Source organism: Lissotriton helveticus, chromosome 5_1 (genome assembly GCF_964261635.1).
Source record: "Lissotriton helveticus chromosome 5_1, aLisHel1.1, whole genome shotgun sequence".
NCBI classification, from domain to species: Eukaryota; Metazoa; Chordata; class Amphibia; order Caudata; family Salamandridae; genus Lissotriton; species Lissotriton helveticus.
The window spans coordinates 1,924,893,084-1,924,913,598 of NC_136065.1; positions in this window are offsets into that span (position 1 = coordinate 1,924,893,084).

The following is a 20,515-nucleotide window of genomic DNA, read 5'->3' on the forward strand; positions in this document are numbered from 1 at the left end:
GGTCCCTTCCCGTGATGAGCTCACCTACCGCTAGGAAGTGTAAAAAAGAAAAAACACAAGACAGCAGTCCTTTTCCATCTATGCACCCAGGATCTGGAACAACATGCTTGAATCCATCAGGATTGTCCCAATGCTGCTTCCCATTAGGCTCACCTCTTTAACCCCTTCCCTGCGGGGCATATTCCCCTGCTGTGCTGGGGGGAGGGGGAGCGTGCGCAGCGCCCCGGTGCTCCACGGTGGTTGTGTCATGACCACACCCGTTTGTGTAGAACGTTCACACAGCAGGGAAATTAGCCCAGGCTGCGAGCGTTCCAACGGTCATGACGAGCTCAGCTCGTCATGAGCACACGAGCACCGTGGCTCATGACGAGCTGAGCTCGTCATGAGCATCGAAAGTGTTAAAGGACACTACATTGCAATGCAGTAACCGTCCACAACTCGGCTATATTGCATTGATTTTATGTTTGTCTTTGACCAAGTACAGCGCTACACTGCCTTTTGGCGAGATTCGTGCTTTAGAAATACCCCATGCGTACAAACAAGAAAGCTAACTTTATTTGCGCATTTATGTGATTTGAGCTGTGCACTTCTGCGCCTAGAACAAGCAAACTCCCCTATCCTTCATTGACTGACTGCTTTCTTTTCACCCTGTACAGTGCTCCGCTGTCTTTTTGGCTAGGTTCGCACTATAGAAATACCATATATTTCTACAGACATACCACCACATGATGGACTTGGCATTTGACACGTGACATCCGGCTACACCAACCCGACCCGAAGTCCATAGACATCCACAACTGTGTTACGGTGGTTGCCAGTATAGCAGTTCGGACATGCAAAGCCTCTTCAAAGCACTACGGGGGAACAGAAGCAATACGAGGGAGATGGAAAGGGGAAGTGAGAGGGGAGAGGATAGTATAGAAAATTACATATGGTTGCCTGGTGCTCAATCAGCATGTAGGAAGCCAGAAGGGAATGGCTCCTGAATATCGAGTCCAGGATATCACAGGACAATAATATAGCCTTAGAGCCCGGCTTAGCGGGCTCTACCAGATATTAAAGCCTACTCCAGCATTAAATGGCCAGTACAGCCCTCTACGAAGGGCCCTAACGCTACATAGAAAATGAGTTAAATAAAGTATAATAACGTTCAGCGAACGCGGTATTAGCTGTTTTAGTGACAACTCTCCAATCAGCACAGAGACTACAGGCACGCTACGTAAGATCCCTATAGCAACAGTATAATCAAACTACTAAGATGGCACTACGACGTCATTACGTATATACCGAACAGTTAATCAGCGTGATTGATGTCAATTAATTGCAATTATCCTGAACGCAAAAAGTATTTAAAGGGTGGCCGTAAGCAGTCATTCCAAACGGAAAACGACTGCCGTGAGGTCGCAAGATTCAGAACACGAAGGTAAGGAGGGCTATGCCGGGTGATTTTCGTTTAGTTAAGTGAGAGGAGGGATGACATCTGTTTAGATGCCTCAGTAAATAAGCATGGGGAATGTGAAAGTGTATTATAAAAGCATAGCCCATGATAGGAATGAGCGCGAACAACAAGGATCCCTTCTGCCACATAGCGGCTATAGTTTACTGCTATAAAAACAGTGATACTGAATGCTAAAATTCAAAAGGACCATTAAGTGAAGGAACTATGGATAGCTCTTAATGTATTAATCTGGGATGCATATTAAGAAGGGTGATAAGAGTGTAATTTAAGTTCTAGTACACTCACATCAAATAGCGACCTAATATAAAAATCGGGATTTTGAAGAACAAGGGCCCATAATATAGCGCTATTTATGACAATTGAAGAGAGTGTAGAGAAAGGGATTTACTGAGCAGTCATTCCAAAATGGAAGGTATCAAAGGAACCTGATGTACACTTTCCTACTTTCCTCCAGGTGCCCAATATTCCTACAGTGAATACAGGAGGGGCAGGAATCTGATTAAGGTTTACCAATCATATGAAAGCGATTTGATCTACGCTTCGACAATCGGCATGACCATCATGATAAGGATGGTCAAATGACAAATGAAAGGATAGAAAAGAAAGAATATCCGCTGTTTAATAAGTAAGTGTATTAACATATGTTTTAGAGAGTTTTGAATAAGGAGATTAATATATTGGAATTGGATAGATAGTCTCTCTCTTTTATCATAGGTAACACTGGGCACTAATGTAAAGATATTGCCCCCCACAGAGATTGCGAGAAGGGAAGGAGAAGGCCCTTGACTGCACAAATGAGAGCCTTAGCGTTGGCCAACTCATGTAAGAAATTTAATTGTTAAATTCTATAAGTGAAGACCAATCTAGTTAACACAACTCAATACAGAAAATATAGAAGAATAGGCGTTTGCATGTATGAATTGACACGGGTATTGATGATTCTAATTGCATATATTTATTTTTAGATGGAAGATGCTATGTTTTTAACTGTCTGTCCTGAAGAAGGTGTATATAAAGCACAAAAGACACCGAAACGCGTCGACAAGAGGACTATTGTTTTATCTTTTTTGCATAAATTTATTGCATATTAATTATGTATGTGAATATTGTATATTAGATAGTGGACATGGTCTGTCAAAAAAATAGCAAGTATAGATTGAATCAATATTGTTTGAATCAACTACAGTGACGACTGTGTTATTGATATTACCTGATGTATCTACCATTATTGAAAAAAGACGAGTATTTTAATAAAATCAACAAACCTTATTTTGCATTTTTGTCCAGAGTTGTGTCATGTTAGAAACTAGACGGTCTTGTTATCACTATAGAAAGTAACTGAACAACACAGAAAGGAAATCTATTTTGTCTACTGCCTAACACTATTAGAACATTCCGCCCCTAGAGGGCAGAATGTTCTCATTTGTAAAACAAAGGCCTCACGGAGCCCAAGGGTTTTGGAATCCCCTCGGGCTCCGTGAGACCTTTGTTTTACATAGCTGTGAACAAACATTGGCATATTGGAGCTCAGGCTTCTGCCGGCCATTAAAAGCCTGGAGCACACCATTGTTTTCAATGCAGCTTCTAACATTCCAATGTTCTAATATTGTGCACAAAATATTAAGGGACAAAATACCGAAAGGTAAGTATATATAGATTTTCTATATCTAAATCCACAGATATGTACCTTGGCGGTATATATATCTTCAAGTACATAGATGTAGAGTTAAGAATAGTAAATCTATACTTCCCTCTGTGCACTTAACTTTAGTTATTTTGTCACTCAATATTTTGTCCAGGATATATGTCTGCCACAATATTCTTGTACTCGATATTCCAGCGTATAATCCACAGAAGCAGTGATGGGGAACAGAACAGAGAAGGATGGGGCATGGCGTGCTCCCAAGAACACTCTCCTCCAGGCACACAATGCACTAACATACAACTGAGCACAGTAGCACAGAATTCCTTTGAACACAACCCAAATATGCTGTTAACTGTATATCCAACAAGCAAACACAAGGAGACGATGGACGGAGCGCTGAAACTTTTCAGACACCCACCCCCAGTCATAGATCTGGGTTGAATCCATCATCATTCTTTAGCTCACTTCGCCACCTCAGTTCAGACCCAGCTATAAGCAAATCAGTCTTGACCCTGTGACTCATGGGAACAGGCCAGCCCGAACTGCCAAGTCAGGTCTTCCCTATACCGGAAACAAGCATCCTGGGACCGGGTTCTGGGTAACACCCTTCATCAGCCAGGCTAGCTTGAATCCAGTGGCAAAGTGAGCAAGGGACCCACGTCTGGGCATACCCTGCCAACTTAGGGCAAACAAAGCAAACACAAGCTGTTGCTGTCACTGATCCGAAGGATAGTTTTCAAGCTCTTTCTTTCTCTATAAAAGATGACCATACAGCGTTCCTACATGGAATGTTGGTATATCGCCCTCCAGGTCTCCGAACGGATTTTGGGCAACGGTTGCTCCAAGCTCTAGAACCCTTCTTTGGCCAAAAAGAATTTACGATTCTAGGAGATTTTAACTTCCATTTAGAAAAGCATGACAACAAGGATACTATATCCCTGTTAGATAGCATGTCAGCCTGCGGTTTTAACCAGCAGGTTAAAGGGGCCACTCATCGAGCTGGGCACACGCTCGATGGAATCTTTTCCAACGATGAGAGGCTGTCGATTGAGGACTCCATCCCTCTCTCATGGTCTGACCATATGGCTGTTCCATTTCAGCTCCGCTGCTGGCGCACATCTGAGCCTGTAAATATTCCATGTAATAAAGAACTTCGGAGAAACTATAGGGATATCTCTAATAGTTCCCTCGCCCCATGGGCTTCTAAGTTTTGTCTCCCTCAGGAAGAAAGCGTGTCTACAGCTGCTATGCAGTATGAAAAAACTATGACCGAAGCTTTAGATCAATTAGCCCCGTTGCAATCCTGCCGACGTGCCAGGAAAAGGCCTTCAGCCCCTTGGTACTCAGAACATTTGAGACTCCTGAGACAGGAGGTAAGGAGACAGGAGCGCCTTTGGCACGCAGGATGGGACCTCAAAGATAAAGAAGCCCATAAGCTTTTGCTCAGGAAATATAAGGCTGAAATGATAAAAGCAAAGCAGGAATATTTTACGACCCTGACAACATCTTTGTCCTCTTCCAAAGAGCTCTTTAGGGTTGTAGACTCACTGATAACCCTGCAAACCCCTGATCCCGTAGTGGCGTCCCAAGAGCTTTGCAATAATATCGCCTCTTTTTTCCAGACAAAAATATCCGACATCTACTCTGCCTTGGAGCTACAAAAATCACTTATGAGTGCCGCCCCTGTTGCAGGGGCTGTAGTTTCTGCCTTGGCTGAAAAGCCTCTGATGGGGACTCTAGATTCCTTTCCCCCTCTTTCTGTGGAGTTGCTGGATAATCTCCTTAACAAAATTAAATCAGGCTCCCTGTTTGATGTGTGCCCCCTTAGGATCTTTAAGCAGTGCTGGGAATTTCTCCTGCCTGTTCTGACGGACATTATGAATAGAGGCATAAGAGATGGATCTTTTCCCACCCAATGGAAAAGCGCGGTGGTAAGACCTCTCTTAAAGAAGCCTTCCCTTGATCCGTTGGTCCTAAAAAACTTTAGGCCTATTTCATTACTTCCGGCCCCAGCAAAGTTGTTAGAGGCGCACCTCAATATGCACCTTGCCGCTTTTGTTGAGAACTCGGAATGTCTCGATTCCTCTCAACATGGTTTCAGGAGGGAACACAGCACCGAGTCAGCCCTCACCATAGTGCTGGATGACATCCGCTCGCGTGTTGATGAGGGCCAGACCACCCTCCTGATCCTCTTAGACCTGACAGCGGCCTTTGATACCCTTTCTCCCTCAGTATTAACATCACGGCTGAGGGAGATTGGGGTGCGAGGTGCAGCCCTGGATCTACTTACATCTTTCCTCACTCACCGAGTTCAAAGAGTGAAGCTGGGGGAGTTCCTATCTCCATCCCTCCCTGTGCAATGTGGGGTCCCTCAGGGGTCGGCACTTAGTCCGACCCTATTTAACATCTATGTGACCCCACTTGCCAGGCTTATTAGATCTTATGGGATGGAGATAGTCTCCTATGTGGAGAAGTGTGGCTCACTGGTTAGAGGAGGCAGACCCGGACGGTGAGATCAGACCTGGGACCAGGGTTCAATTCCCGACGTGGCAGGGTCTTGAACCCAAAATGTCCACGGACTCGATAATTCTCGCTTCGGTGCCTACTCGAAACACAGGTTCACACTCTGCAACTCTGCGCAATAGCTTGCTTAATCTCCACTACGGCCCCCCGCGGCGGGATGCCTGGCTTTCACCTTGGGGATACCCAGTAGGGGCTATCTCACAAGGAAAAACCAGGACGGGTTCCCAATGCAAAGCGCTTTGAGACCTGGCGGTGATATTGCGCTATATAAAAACCCATCCATCCATCCATCCACACCCAGATCCTCGTCTCTCTCTACCAGGCTAGCGTCCAGACTGCCTCCAATTTTAGATCTTGCATGGAGGCAGTCGGTCAATGGATGATTCTAAATACGCTTAAACTAAACGGAGAGAAGACGGAGGTGATGGTGTTTGGAGGGAAAGAGGACATATGGTCATCGTGTTGGTGGCCAGACTCATTAGGAGCCTGTCCCACCCCCACCTCCTTCGCAAAAAATCTGGGAGTGGTGATTGACCCCTCCCTTGACATGGGCAAACAGGTCAGTCGTACTATCTCTTCCTGTTGGGGCACTATCCATGTCCTGAAGAGGATTAGGCACTACCTATCCTTGCAGGCGAGGAAACAGCTTGCTGTTGCCCTTATTGGCTCCAGGATGGACTACTGTAACGCGCTGTATGCGGGCATAAATAAGACCCTACTGCAGCGCCTACAGGTAGTCCAGAATGCCGCTGCCAGGTTTGTTCTGGATCTCCCCAGACGTACCTCAGTTACAGCGGCCAGAAAGCTGCTGCACTGGCTTCCCGTTGAGTCTTGCATACACTTCAAGATCCTGAGTATGACCTATAGGGCCCTGGCTAGAAATAGTCCCACCGGTGTGGGATCTATCCTGTCCCGCTACACCCCTGCAAGGGATTTGCGGTCCTCGGGCAGACTCTTGCTATCGGTCCCCTGTTTCAGGAGAGTGAAATGGGGGGGTAGGGCATTTTCCACTCTTGCACCCAAGGGGTGGAATGCCCTCCCTTTGGAAATAAGATCCCTGCCTACTCTCCAAGCTTTCAAAAGGGCTTTAAAAACATACCTCTTTGTGCAAGCGTATCTGCAGTGATTTATCGCTCTTTTTGATCTGTTTTTATTAGGCGCCTTGATGCCTTCGGGTTATTGTTTTGCGCTGTACAAATTTTATTCAATTCAATTCAATTCAAGGAGACGATGGATGGAGCAGTGAAACTTTTCAGACACTCTCCCTCAGCCACAGATCTGGGTTGAATCCATCATTATTCTTTTGCGCACTACACCACCTCAGTTCAGACCCAGCTGTATGCCAATCAGTCGTGACCCTGTGCCTCATTGGAACAGTCCAGCCCGAACTGCCAAGCCAGGTCTTTGCCAGGTCTTTACTGATCTGGAAACAAGCATCCTGGGACCGGTTTCTGGGTAACATCCTTCATCAGCCAGCCTAGCTTGAATCCAGTGGCAAAGTGAGTAAGGGACCCACGTCTGGGCATACCCTGCCAACTTAGGGCAAACACAAGGAGACGATGGACGGAGCGCTGAAACTTTTCAGACACTCACCGCCAGTCACAGATCTGGGTTGAGTCCATCATCATTCTTTAGCTCACTTGGCCACCTCAGTTCAGACCCAGCTATATGCAAATCAGTCTTGACCCTGTGCCTCATGGGAACAGTCCAGCCCGAACTGCCAAGCCAGGTCTTCCCTGAACCGGAAACAAGCATTTTGGGACCGGTTTCTGAGTAACACCCTTCATCAGCCAGGCTAGCTTGAATCCAGTGGCAAAGTGAGCAAGGGACCCATTTCTGGGCACACCCTACCAACTTAGGGCAAACTAAGCAATTACACGGAGACGATGGACGGAGCGCAGAAACTTTTCAGACACTCATCCCCAGTCACAGATCTGGGTTGAATCCATCAGCCTTCTTTAGCTCACTTCACCACCTCAGTTCAGACCCAGCTATATGCAAATCAGTCTTGACTCTGTGCCTCATGGGAACAGTCCAGCCCGAACTGCCAAGCAAGGTCTTCCCTGAACCGGAAACAAGCACCCTGGCTATTCAACATCACATAATAATGGCAACTACCTTACACACACATGTACTTCTGCCAGTTAGTGGGCATCGTACCAGTCGATAAGCATATATTGCTGGCCCGCTTGAGCCCTCCAGGTGAGGACCAGGTTCACCCATCCACAGCTCGCGTTCACATGCAGTAGGAACACATCCCTTCCCACCACTGACAGTGGATTCTTCTAACCTGGTCTCTGGCCAGCAATGGGAACTGTACAACTCCTTGTAACTTCGTCCCCAGATTGCAAGGGGTGCAGTGGCTCAGCAGTGCCAGAATCTGCGACATAACATGGGAGGAGAGGAAGGAAAAGGAAATGTGAAGGAGGGCATAGGAGAGAAGACACCATGAGGTCACACTGGCTGCCAGGTTAGCACCTACCGCCACCAATTTATCTGCCTCTTTCTTCTGTAGCGCTACGTATTTATTTATGCATTCATTTTATGGCCAAGCCACAGAATCTTTACCAAAGTGCTTTACAATAACTGATAGAATGGAATGACATTACCTGTAAAGACAAAGGACCGAAAAGAAAAGGCAGCACATTAGAGGAAATTTATATTTTCAGCCATAACTAATTGCATTGAAAGATATGCTATGTGGCAGTCTGAAAATAGTTCTTAGGCCCCTCTCTGGAGAAGGAGTATGAAGGCCTCGTGGATCATTGGTGCTCTCTGCATCTTAAATACTGATTCCATCCCTGTCCTGACAAACAGAGCTAGCCCTCAGTTTCTCAAAAGGAGCACCCACTGCATCAGCAGGCAGTGATGGAAGGTGGGAGTTACACAAGCACTCTTGGGCAATGATAAGAGGCCTCTCTGCTGCTGCCTTGGGAGAGGGTGTGTACACTGAGTGGCAGCTGCTAACAACTGGTGACAGATAAGGGCACTAGGGTATTCCATGCTGCAACCATACACCCATAAGGCTGAGGGCTCAAGGAGTGCTCTCTTTATTGTACATTTGCCATTTTTCTTTCTGTTTGTATCTCTTCCTTGTGTGACTTTACATCTTGTACATTTGCAATTTTTTCTGTTTGTATCTTTTATGTAACTAAGTCCTTTTTTTTGCTTAGATTGACAAGGCCCCGAACAATAAAGTTTTGCCACAACCATGACTAATCAAAACAGCATTGCCAAAGCCAATAGGCAGACAGACAACAACAGACCTATTGGCTTTGCCAATGCTTGTTTTTCTTTTGAATGCATCAATGCTGATATGCTGGACAAATAGTGAGACATGCACTGCCCACTAAGTGGATTTTGGGCACTTGGGTGGAGGGGGGTACCAGTGATGGCACACTATCTAAGGTCTCTATACTAGACAGTAATTTCAAAGTGTAATGTCCTATTTTATACAGTGTATATATGACTTTTTGCTAGCCCTTAGGGGCCTCTTCCCATTTGTGAATGGTTTACAACCTACTTGAAGTAGGCGGTAAAATGTGATGGTTTTGCGACTGCATTTGAGACGCAAAACATTCACACATACCACCGTGATTCGGTATTTGGAATGGATTCCCAAAACACGCCCCTCCCTAATACCGAATCACAAACTCAATTTGCAATTCAGTAATAGGTTACCAAATTGCGAATAGAGTGTTGTACATGTAAAAAGAAAACTTTTTGCATTCGCAAATGGACTGATTCTGCAAATCGGCCCTTTTTTTCCACAAAAAGCTTTTGTGCATGTGCTAACTGGGCTGTAGAACTATTAAAAAAGATAATGAACTGACGGGTGGCTCTAAAGGACCAGCACAGCTGGGCCAGAGTTAGTTTCATGCAACACCACCCCCTGACATATCAGTGACTTTCGCACTGCCATAGCCCCTTTCAGACATACTGCATGGTAGACGATGTCATCTTCCCACTTCAAGTAAGGCCATGGCTTACAGTTAAAGCTCCACACCTCTCCACGGAAAATAAATCATGAGAAAACATCGGCTCCGGTTACCACTCCTCAGTATCAGTCCCTCTTGCTGTGACTGAAGTGACCAATTGCTCTCAGATGAACAGTCATTCTTCCAATGACTTGGCCTCAAAGACTCATTGATAAAACACTATTCCCCTCCATTGATGCCTGGAACTAGGCCCAGCACTGGTGCTGTCATGGGCCTTACTCTTGGTGGGGAGCTGTTTGAGTTGTTCGGCTCACCTCTGTGAGTTATAATGATTACTGCAAGTGGCCACTGGCTGGTGCTTCCTTTTGGTGCCTGGTGTGGATGACTTTCAGGTCAGGTAATAGGACTAGTGAGTTACACCAGTATGGGCCTGCTCAAGATCTGTTGCTATGGTGGTTCTTGATCTAAAAAAATATATGCAGTGATGTCTAGGTAGATTGACAAGGGAAGCAGTTGGCGTCATCCCAAATCCCTCTGCACCCTCTGTCCAGGGATACCAGCTAACAGTGCATGTAAGTTATCCTAATGATACATTCCTCTACAAATGTACCCAAAACTCTGACCTCGACTGACAGATGCATTGTTGGAAGCAGGCCTCATGTATTATTATTCCAGTCTCAAAAACTGGGTGCAAAGTGCGCACCTAGGGCCACATGTACAAAGATAATAGTTTGCAATTACCAAATAGCGAATGTTTACAATTTGCTATTTGGTATTTGCAAATACCAATGTACAAATGCATCTTTGACACTTTTTGCGATTCCCAATGAGTCACACATAGAAATATCTCATGAATAATAATGAGGTAGGTCTTGTCTTGCAACCAATTGGGAATTGCTAAAATCACAGGGATGGTAGCCTTCAGGGGTCAGCAGACCACCATGTCTGTAATTCCTTTTAAATAAAGCAATTTATTTTAAAATGCAGCTCATTTTCCTTAAAAGGAAAACAGAATGCGTTATAAAAAATGAAGTTTTCTTTTCATTTTTAGGTCTTGTCTTGGCAGCGCTTGCTCTATCTCTTCGAGACATGATGTGTTCAGGATATGTGCTAATCAAATGGATGGGGGAGAAGGAAAACGCTGATCCCTCAGTTTCCTTTGGTAGTTACTAATAATCAGAAGGGAGGGATCACTTGTCCTGCGTGAACCAGGGTATGCAGGAGATCGAACAACGGTGTCTCCAAATAAAAACCCTCATGCACGTGTTGGGTAGCGTGGTAAGCGGTATATCTTGATTCTCCGCTCTTCAAACATGTGTGTGCATAATCATCGGGTTTGTTTTCGGTATGCAGCCTCCACCAGGAGGATCTTACCCTCGGTAAAAACAGTAGTGACCCAGTGATGTGGAGGGAGTGTAGAACAATTAAAAATAATTAAAAATCCCCCGGAGACCCAGTTGTAGGAATTTTATTAGGTCTGGGTTCGGGTGGATCCCATTAGGGGAATGCTCAAGTGGCGTGCGCTCTATTGAAAATATTAAGTTCTCAGGACGCACTAGCATTCAAAATGATTTAAAATGGCCAACATGTTTCAGCCCTCTATGCCGTGAATCGGACTTTAGGGCTTTCTTCAGGACCCGTGGTGAAAGGTGAAAGTGATACTAGTTTACTATATTTATAGCAAGCAAGTGTGTAGAAAAGGGAAATTTTCAACCTGTTTCTTTTTCTCGAGGTCACGATGTACCTATAGTTCAAACATAATAGAAACATACACAAAGGGAAAACAAGGGTAAGGGAGACACATAGCGTAGTGAGTTCACTCCTAGACAATACAAATTGTAGCAACTTAAAATGGCAATACTTCATAACCCCCAGTAATTGGCAGTGTCAACTCTCTCTTTCTCCAACAAGCTATTTCATGCAAAAAGTGGTTTATAGAAGATAAATCAAACTTATATGCGAAACGAGTGTGTAGGGTTTGATAATACCCCACCACTCGGATAACTATTGTGGTGAGTCAAATATGTGGCAATCTATTACCACGTGACATGCAAAACTTGTTCATAAATATGTGCAGTTTCTACAGTCTTGACCATGATAACGGTTGCCCCGCGTAGTGAAAATCTTTCATACCGATGTGCTCTGTGCGCCAATATCGTACCTGAAATGCACATTAGTTACACCTCCTTCGGGTGTGACAAGGGCTTCGAGGGGGCTAGATAAAAGGGACAACTAAGCATTAGCGCGAGGCGGTTCTCAGTATACTTGCGGTTTTGTAGCAGGATTGTCTCGTGCTGGTACCTAACGCTCCTCTCCTCGCGCCTCGCGTTGCGCTGCTGCTGCCTCTTGTGACCCGGAAGTAACAGGACTGCGCTTCCGGGTCGCTATTTGCAGGTCTCCGTTCATGGCAATAGAAAGGGGACTGGGCACTTCTTCGTGTTTACAATATCACGAAGTGGAGAACGTGTTGTAGAAGCACGTGGTCATTCGTATTCTTAAAGAGATGATTCTGATGCTTAATTTTGAAGCGCGAATAATATTCCGAATATCAGGATAATATTAATGAAAAAATAAAAATAAAAATGAAAATAAAAAATAAAAAATAAACGGAATATGATGATCAGTTGCGAGGTCATACAATGTGGTGTGTTAAATTCGGTGACAAACAGTTTATTAAATTTACGCACTGAGTTGATCACTGGTGCTTCTCACAGTGCAACTTCTGGATATCTGTCGTTAGGTCTCTTGAGGCAAACCGTATTCTAGGGTGAAGCCTATAGGGAATGTGTAAGTTCTGCTGATGTTAATTTTAGAAAACAGTTTCATTATTTCAACACGCTCAGCCACGGAATATTATCATTCAGCCCTCTTATATCTGTCCCCAGACGGTGGACCCAGCGTTGCTCTTTCTCAAAGAGGATTCTTTCTGCATTGCTGTCCTTTATGTCCAGAGTTTCAAGGATGACCCAGTTAAGGTCATCCACTGTGTGGTTCTTCTCCAGAAAATGACTAGCCATCTTGGTTGTGGTTTTCTTACATTTGACGTTGCTCCTGTGCTCTACGATCCTTTGTTTAGCTTTCCTACATGTCATGCCAATGTAGTGCAGCTGGCAGGGGCAGGTAATCATGTACACTACATGGCTTGTATTGCAGTTAGTATGTTTGAGTATTCTCCATTTGAAATTAGGAAGTAGTTGTAACTCCTTAGTTGGTTGGGTCAAATTACAAACTGAACAAGAGCCACAGGGATAATGTCCAGTAATGGGGGGATTCCCCCATAAATTGGTTTGTTGTCCTCGTTTAGTTACAGGTGGTCTCGTATGTACCAGGATGTCTTTTAAGTTCCTACATCGCCTGTTGGCAAATCTCGGTTTAGGCCAAGAAAGTGTGCCAGATGTGAGGATCCTCCAATTTTTGTTCACGATTTTTTTGACTTTGTCGGTTACTGGACTGAAGGTGGTGACACAGGTAGTGAGATCCTCAGGTTCTGTTTTTGTAAAGGTCTCCAAAAGGCCTTCTCTGTTTTGGTTTTGTGCTCTTTTTTTGCATTTATTTACCACTCGCCTGGGATAGTCTCGATGTTGGAGTTTGGTGCAAAGGTCTTGTGCTTGCGCCCGGTACTCGGTGTTCTTGCTGCAGTTCCTCCGCAGCCTGAGGAACTGACTGTAGGGAAGATTTTCCCTCAACGGGCGGGGATGAAAGCTCTTGAAAGAGAGGAGACTGTTCTTTGCTGTTTCTTTGAAGAAAGTGCGTGTTTGTAGATGCCCGTCTTCTGCATATATTGTAATATCCAGGAAGTCTAAGCTTCTTCTATCCGCACTATACGTAAACTTAAGGCAGCTGTCTTTTGTGTTCAGCCATGTGTGGAAATCTTTTAGATCCTCTTCGTTGCCCTCCCAGATTAGCAGGATGTCGTCAATATACCGCTTCCAAAGCAGTATATGACGGATATAGGGATTGGTTTCTGTGTGTATATGTGTGCCTTCAAAAGTGCTCACATATAACCCAGCCACACTCGGGGCAAATGTACTGCCCATCGAGGTCCCATGGCATTGTAAGTACAGTGTCTCTTTGTATAGAAAATGATTCTCTGTCAAGGCCATGCGGCAACATTCCAAAACGAAGTGTCTAGGGGTTTTGTATGTCCAGTCCTTTTCGAAAAGAATTTGCTCTAGCATATCCAGGGTCTCTTGTTGTGGTAGGCTTGTGTAGAGACTTTCCACATCAAGTCCTACAAGCATCATGGTGTCAGGTGAATATTCAACATCTTTAAGTAAGTTCAGGAGGTCTCGCGTGTCCTTTAAGTAGGTAGGTGTACTTTGTACCAGTGGTTTGAGGTAATAATCAGCAAACTGAGAGAGAGGCTCTAAAACCGACCCGATGCCTGACACTATCGGTCGTCCTAGAGGTGGTATTCGGGCCTTGTGTATTTTAGGCAATGAGTAGAAATATGGAGTTTTGGGGTTCTTTGCTACCAGAAAATCAAGCGGACGACCGATAGTGTCAGGCATCGGGTCGGTTTTAGAGCCTCTCTCTCAGTTTGCTGATTATTACCTCAAACCACTGGTACAAAGTACACCTACCTACTTAAAGGACACGCGAGACCTCCTGAACTTACTTAAAGATGTTGAATATTCACCTGACACCATGATGCTTGTAGGACTTGATGTGGAAAGTCTCTACACGAGCCTACCACAACAAGAGACCCTGGATATGCTAGAGCAAATTCTTTTCGAAAAGGACTGGACATACAAAACCCCTAGACACTTCGTTTTGGAATGTTGCCGCATGGCCTTGACAGAGAATCATTTTCTATACAAAGAGACACTGTACTTACAATGCCATGGGACCTCGATGGGCAGTACATTTGCCCCGAGTGTGGCTGGGTTATATGTGAGCACTTTTGAAGGCACACATATACACACAGAAACCAATCCCTATATCCGTCATATACTGCTTTGGAAGCGGTATATTGACGACATCCTGCTAATCTGGGAGGGCAACGAAGAGGATCTAAAAGATTTCCACACATGGCTGAACACAAAAGACAGCTGCCTTAAGTTTACGTATAGTGCGGATAGAAGAAGCTTAGACTTCCTGGATATTACAATATATGCAGAAGACGGGCATCTACAAACACGCACTTTCTTCAAAGAAACAGCAAAGAACAGTCTCCTCTCTTTCAAGAGCTTTCATCCCCGCCCGTTGAGGGAAAATCTTCCCTACAGTCAGTTCCTCAGGCTGCGGAGGAACTGCAGCAAGAACACCGAGTACCGGGCGCAAGCACAAGACCTTTGCACCAAACTCCAACATCGAGACTATCCCAGGCGAGTGGTAAATAAATGCAAAAAAAGAGCACAAAACCAAAACAGAGAAGGCCTTTTGGAGACCTTTACAAAAACAGAACCTGAGGATCTCACTACCTGTGTCACCACCTTCAGTCCAGTAACCGACAAAGTCAAAAAAATCGTGAACAAAAATTGGAGGATCCTCACATCTGGCACACTTTCTTGGCCTAAACCGAGATTTGCCAACAGGCGATGTAGGAACTTAAAAGACATCCTGGTACATACGAGACCACCTGTAACTAAACGAGGACAACAAACCAATTTATGGGGGAATCCCCCCATTACTGGACATTATCCCTGTGGCTCTTGTTCAGTTTGTAATTTGACCCAACCAACTAAGGAGTTACAACTACTTCCTAATTTCAAATGGAGAATACTCAAACATACTAACTGCAATACAAGCCATGTAGTGTACATGATTACCTGCCCCTGCCAGCTGCACTACATTGGCATGACATGTAGGAAAGCTAAACAAAGGATCGTAGAGCACAGGAGCAACGTAAAATGTAAGAAAACCACAACCAAGATGGCTAGTCATTTTCTGGAGAAGAACCACACAGTGGATGACCTTAACTGGGTCATCCTTGAAACTCTGGACATAAAGGACAGCAATGCAGAAAGAATCCTCTTTGAGAAAGAGCAACGCTGGGTCCACCGTCTGGGGACAGATATAAGAGGGCTGAATGATAATATTCCGTGGCTGAGCGTGTTGAAATAATGAAACTGTTTTCTAAAATTAACATCAGCAGAACTTACACATTCCCTATAGGCTTCACCCTAGAATACGGTTTGCCTCAAGAGACCTAACGACAGATATCCAGAAGTTGCACTGTGAGAAGCACCAGTGATCAACTCAGTGCGTAAATTTAATAAACTGTTTGTCACCGAATTTAACACACCACATTGTATGACCTCGCAACTGATCATCATATTCCGTTTATTTTTTATTTTTTATTTTCATTTTTATTTTTATTTTTTCATTAATATTATCCTGATATTCAGAATATTAATCGCGCTTCAAAATTAAGCATCAGAATCATCTCTTTAAGAATACGAATGACCACGTGCTTCTACAACACGTTCTCCACTTCGTGATATTGTAAACACGAAGAAGTGCCCAGTCCCCTTTCTATTGCCATGAACGGAGACCTGCAAATAGCGACCCGGAAGCGCAGTCCTGTTACTTCCGGGTCACAAGAGGCAGCAGCAGCGCAACGCGAGGCGCGAGGAGAGGAGCGTTAGGTACCAGCACGAGACAATCCTGCTACAAAACCGCAAGTATACTGAGAACCGCCTCGCGCTAATGCTTAGTTGTCCCTTTTATCTAGCCCCCTCGAAGCCATTGTCACACCCGAAGGAGGTGTAACTAATGTGCATTTCAGGTACGATATTGGCGCACAGAGCACATCGGTATGAAAGATTTTCACTACGCGGGGCAACCGTTATCATGGTCAAGACTGTAGAAACTGCACATATTTATGAACAAGTTTTGCATGTCACGTGGTAATAGATTGCCACATATTTGACTCACCACAATAGTTATCCGAGTGGTGGGGTATTATCAAACCCTACACACTCGTTTCGCATATAAGTATGATTTATCTTCTATAAACCACTTTTTGCATGAAATAGCTTGTTGGAGAAAGAGAGAGTTGACACTGCCAATTACTGGGGGTTATGAAGTATTGCCATTTTAAGTTGCTACAATTTGTATTGTCTAGGAGTGAACTCACTACGCTATGTGTCTCCCTTACCCTTGTTTTCCCTTTGTGTATGTTTCTATTATGTTTGAACTATAGGTACATCGTGACCTCGAGAAAAAGAAACAGGTTGAAAATTTCCCTTTTCTACACACTTGCTTGCTATAAATATAGTAAACTAGTATCACTTTCACCTTTCACCACGGGTCCTGAAGAAAGCCCTAAAGTCCGATTCACGGCATAGAGGGCTGAAACATGTTGGCCATTTTAAATCATTTTGAATGCTAGTGCGTCCTGAGAACTTAATATTTTCAATAGAGCGCACGCCACTTGAGCATTCCCCTAATGGGATCCACCCGAACCCAGACCTAATAAAATTCCTACAACTGGGTCTCCGGGGGATTTTTAATTATTTTTAATTGTTCTACACTCTCTCCACATCACTGGGTCACTACTGTTTTTACCGAGGGTAAGATCCTCCTGGTGGAGGCTGCATACCGAAAACAAACCCGATGATTATGCACACACGTGTTTGAAGAGCGGAGAATCAAGATATACCGCTTACCACGCTACCCAACACGTGCATGAGGGTTTTTATTTGGAGACACCGTTGTTCGATCTCCTGCATACCCTGGTTCACGCAGGACAAGTGATCCCTCCCTTCTGATTATTAGTGTTCAGGATATGGGCATAAAGCTCCGCCCACTTTCCACCCATCTTTTTAATTGTCTCCTGTCCCTGTCCTTTGTAAATGGTGCCTTTTTATTAGTCAATAGGCTTAGTAGTCCCTCCTTAGTACAGTCTAGTCTCTTCTTGTAACCTTCCATGAGGACACCCCCTGTTACATGTGTTGTTACTCCCTAGGTTATAATTACAGCCTTTAGAGCACTATGTTCTTAAAGGGCTTCAGGCAGGACACATGCTTGGTCCTAAGCAAGGCAGTCATTGGTTACTTTACTCACTAGCAAATTTCACATTTATGTGAGACCTTCTATAAATTTCTCTTCATTAGCTCCACATAGAGTACAACCTAATCCAGAATTAATATAATAATTATTTTTTTCATTTTACAAAGCTACTAATTGTATATATATGGACATAGCTATTCGAGTGTACTTATGGTACTGTCTTGCTTGCAATGCATTATGCGTTGGGCGGATTTACCATATCTTCTGCAGGGTGCAGTCTGTGAGACCACTGCCTGCTCCTAAAAATGTTTTTTCAAACATTCACAAAGGGGAAGTGGTCCCTTAGAGACCACATCCCATGTATATATAGAAAAGGGAACATAAAGGTTGCTCGCAACATTAAGGGGCATAATCACAATGAAGTGATGGAGCGCAGCATTAGCCTTGTTGGCTTAGCACTGCACTCCCCCACTACAGAAACACAGGGCTGCACTGTATTTACAAGAATATGGTGCAGCCCTGCATTTCACCCTGCGCTTGTGCTATTTGCAGCTGCCTGGCGCCAATGCATGCTCTCTTGCAACATTGTGCAAGGGTGCCTGCGTTGCATCAATGGTCGTTTTGTAACTTCTATGTGTGCTGCAGACGTTGCAACTGGTCATTTAAAAAAAAAATTGTTTATGTGCAGGAACGAACACTGACACCTTCCTGCACATAAACAATCAATGGTGTTTTACTGTTTCTATGTGTGCTGCACAATGCAGCACACGTAGAAACAGAAAAATGAGGAGAAATAAAGCATTTCTCCTCATTTCGCCAGGGTAAGACCAGGTTTTTTTAGGTCTTCATTTTGGCGCTGCCTCATATTTATGCCACCGTTTGTAAATATGGGCCAGCATCAAAATCAATGGGGGCTTCAGTGGAAAGCCCACCGCAAGACCCATTGTTCAGACCATGTTTGGTGCAGTCGCACCTTACTAGCACTCCCATGATGAAAAAAGATCAGCAGTTCCCATGAATTGCAAAGAGCATGCAGCAGACCATGAATTCCTGGTTTAGTCCATGAGCAGCCTGGAAGCAATTAGCAGTTTAGCAAGCATAATTTGCAAAACTCAATCAATCAATCAATCACGAAATTTGTATAGCGCGCTACTCACCCTGAGGGTCTCAAGGCGCTTGGGGGGGGGGGGGGTCCGCTACTGCTCGAACAACCAGGTCTTGAGTTGCTTCCTGAAGGAGAGGTGGTCTTGGGTCAGGCGGAGGTGGATGGGGAGGGAGTTCCAGGTCTTGGCTGCCAGGTAGGAGAAGGATCTTCCTCCCATGGTGGCTCTTCGGATGCGAGGAACGGCGGCGAGGGCGTGGCTGGTCGATCGTAGCTGGCGGATGGGGATGTAGAAGGTCAGGCGGTTGTTGAGGTACCTGGGCCCAGGTTGTGGAGGGCCTTGTGAGCGTGGGTAAGGAGTCGGAACGTGATTCTCTTGTTGACGGGGAGCTAACATGTACATTAAAATAATAACATAATAGATTAATCATATATATTTGAAAATAATACATCACAGAAACATAACATATATATTAAAAAACGATCTACAAGATTAACGATATTTCAAATCTGAACAATTTAAAGTAACCCACCTAAAGCCACTTAACATCATTTCAAAATGAGATATTTATAAAATCAAAATAGACTTCTGAAACTGTAAATAGTCCTTATGACAGTTTCACATCGACTGCAGAAAATTCAATATGCAAATCATGAGGAAATGCAAATATTAATTCAGCAAATAACATATTAAATATTCGAATGAAACATGCCATATCAATTCCATACCACTACCAATTCCATGCAAGCCCTTAAATACCTGAAAAAAGTAGTATAAAAGGTCCCATAAACCAAAAATATTAAGAGAATAGTAAATAAAAATAGCTAGAAATGAAACAATTCCAACCCATTTTCTTTTTTTTTAAACTGAAAAAGAACACAACTTCCCCCAGAAAGGTCTTGGATGATGATTTCCGGCATAGTAAAACATATTACATTGTCACATTCCCACCCATTTCTTAAAAAGAAATCAATAAAATGTCACTAATTATACATTACTAAACACCTACACTAACGTGAATACACTAATGAAATGCTGTTACATTCACATATAAGGTCTACACTTCAAAACCAAACATACACTAATAAAATGATTTTCATCACAAAATTGTGGCTTTACAACTACTTGCAAAACATCATGGCTACATCATCCTCAAAAAAGATCGATCAGATCAGAAAATAGGTGGGCTACCTATCATCATAAAAGACTCAATCACCAATAATATTATATCATGTCTGGACTAAAAAAACTTGCGGGCCCCTTTGCAAAGTACATAGAGGGGACCGCTCGCTCTGGACTTAGTCCAGAGCGCTCAGTCGTCGCCTCTACACAGTGCCAAAGGGGCCCCCTGGAGCTCAAAGGCCCCTGGACTGCAGGGGCTGTGGGGGCTATTGTTATGTGGACTTCAAATCCTGTAAATGATTGAAACTGGTAATATCTATCCATCCAGCTAAGGACTTATTCCTGTGTTGCTCAATTATGAATTTACCTTGAAAAAAATAAAAGACAGAGACGTTTGACAAATTAATCTGAACAGGGTTTTATACATTTCTTTGAGTATCATAAAGTACTTCAGGCGATCCTTTTTTGGTAAATGAATGCAGGCTTTGTCTGTGGAGTCATAAATAAGGCCCTGATGACAATTGCAAGTGGGCCTTGACCTAGTATGGACACAATGTGGGCCAGTGGGTAATGTGTCTAGATGTCCGGCATGAGGGGCGAGTGATCACTGCGTGTACTGTGTTTACTGAGCCCTGGTTGGCTGCGTGTTCCTAAGTTCATGTGGCATATGACTTTAAGGTGTTTTGGGAATGCACGCATCCCTCTGGCCATGTGTGCTTGATTGGGGCCAATCTCCCTGGACAATTGTGGTGTTGCTGTGCTTATCTGG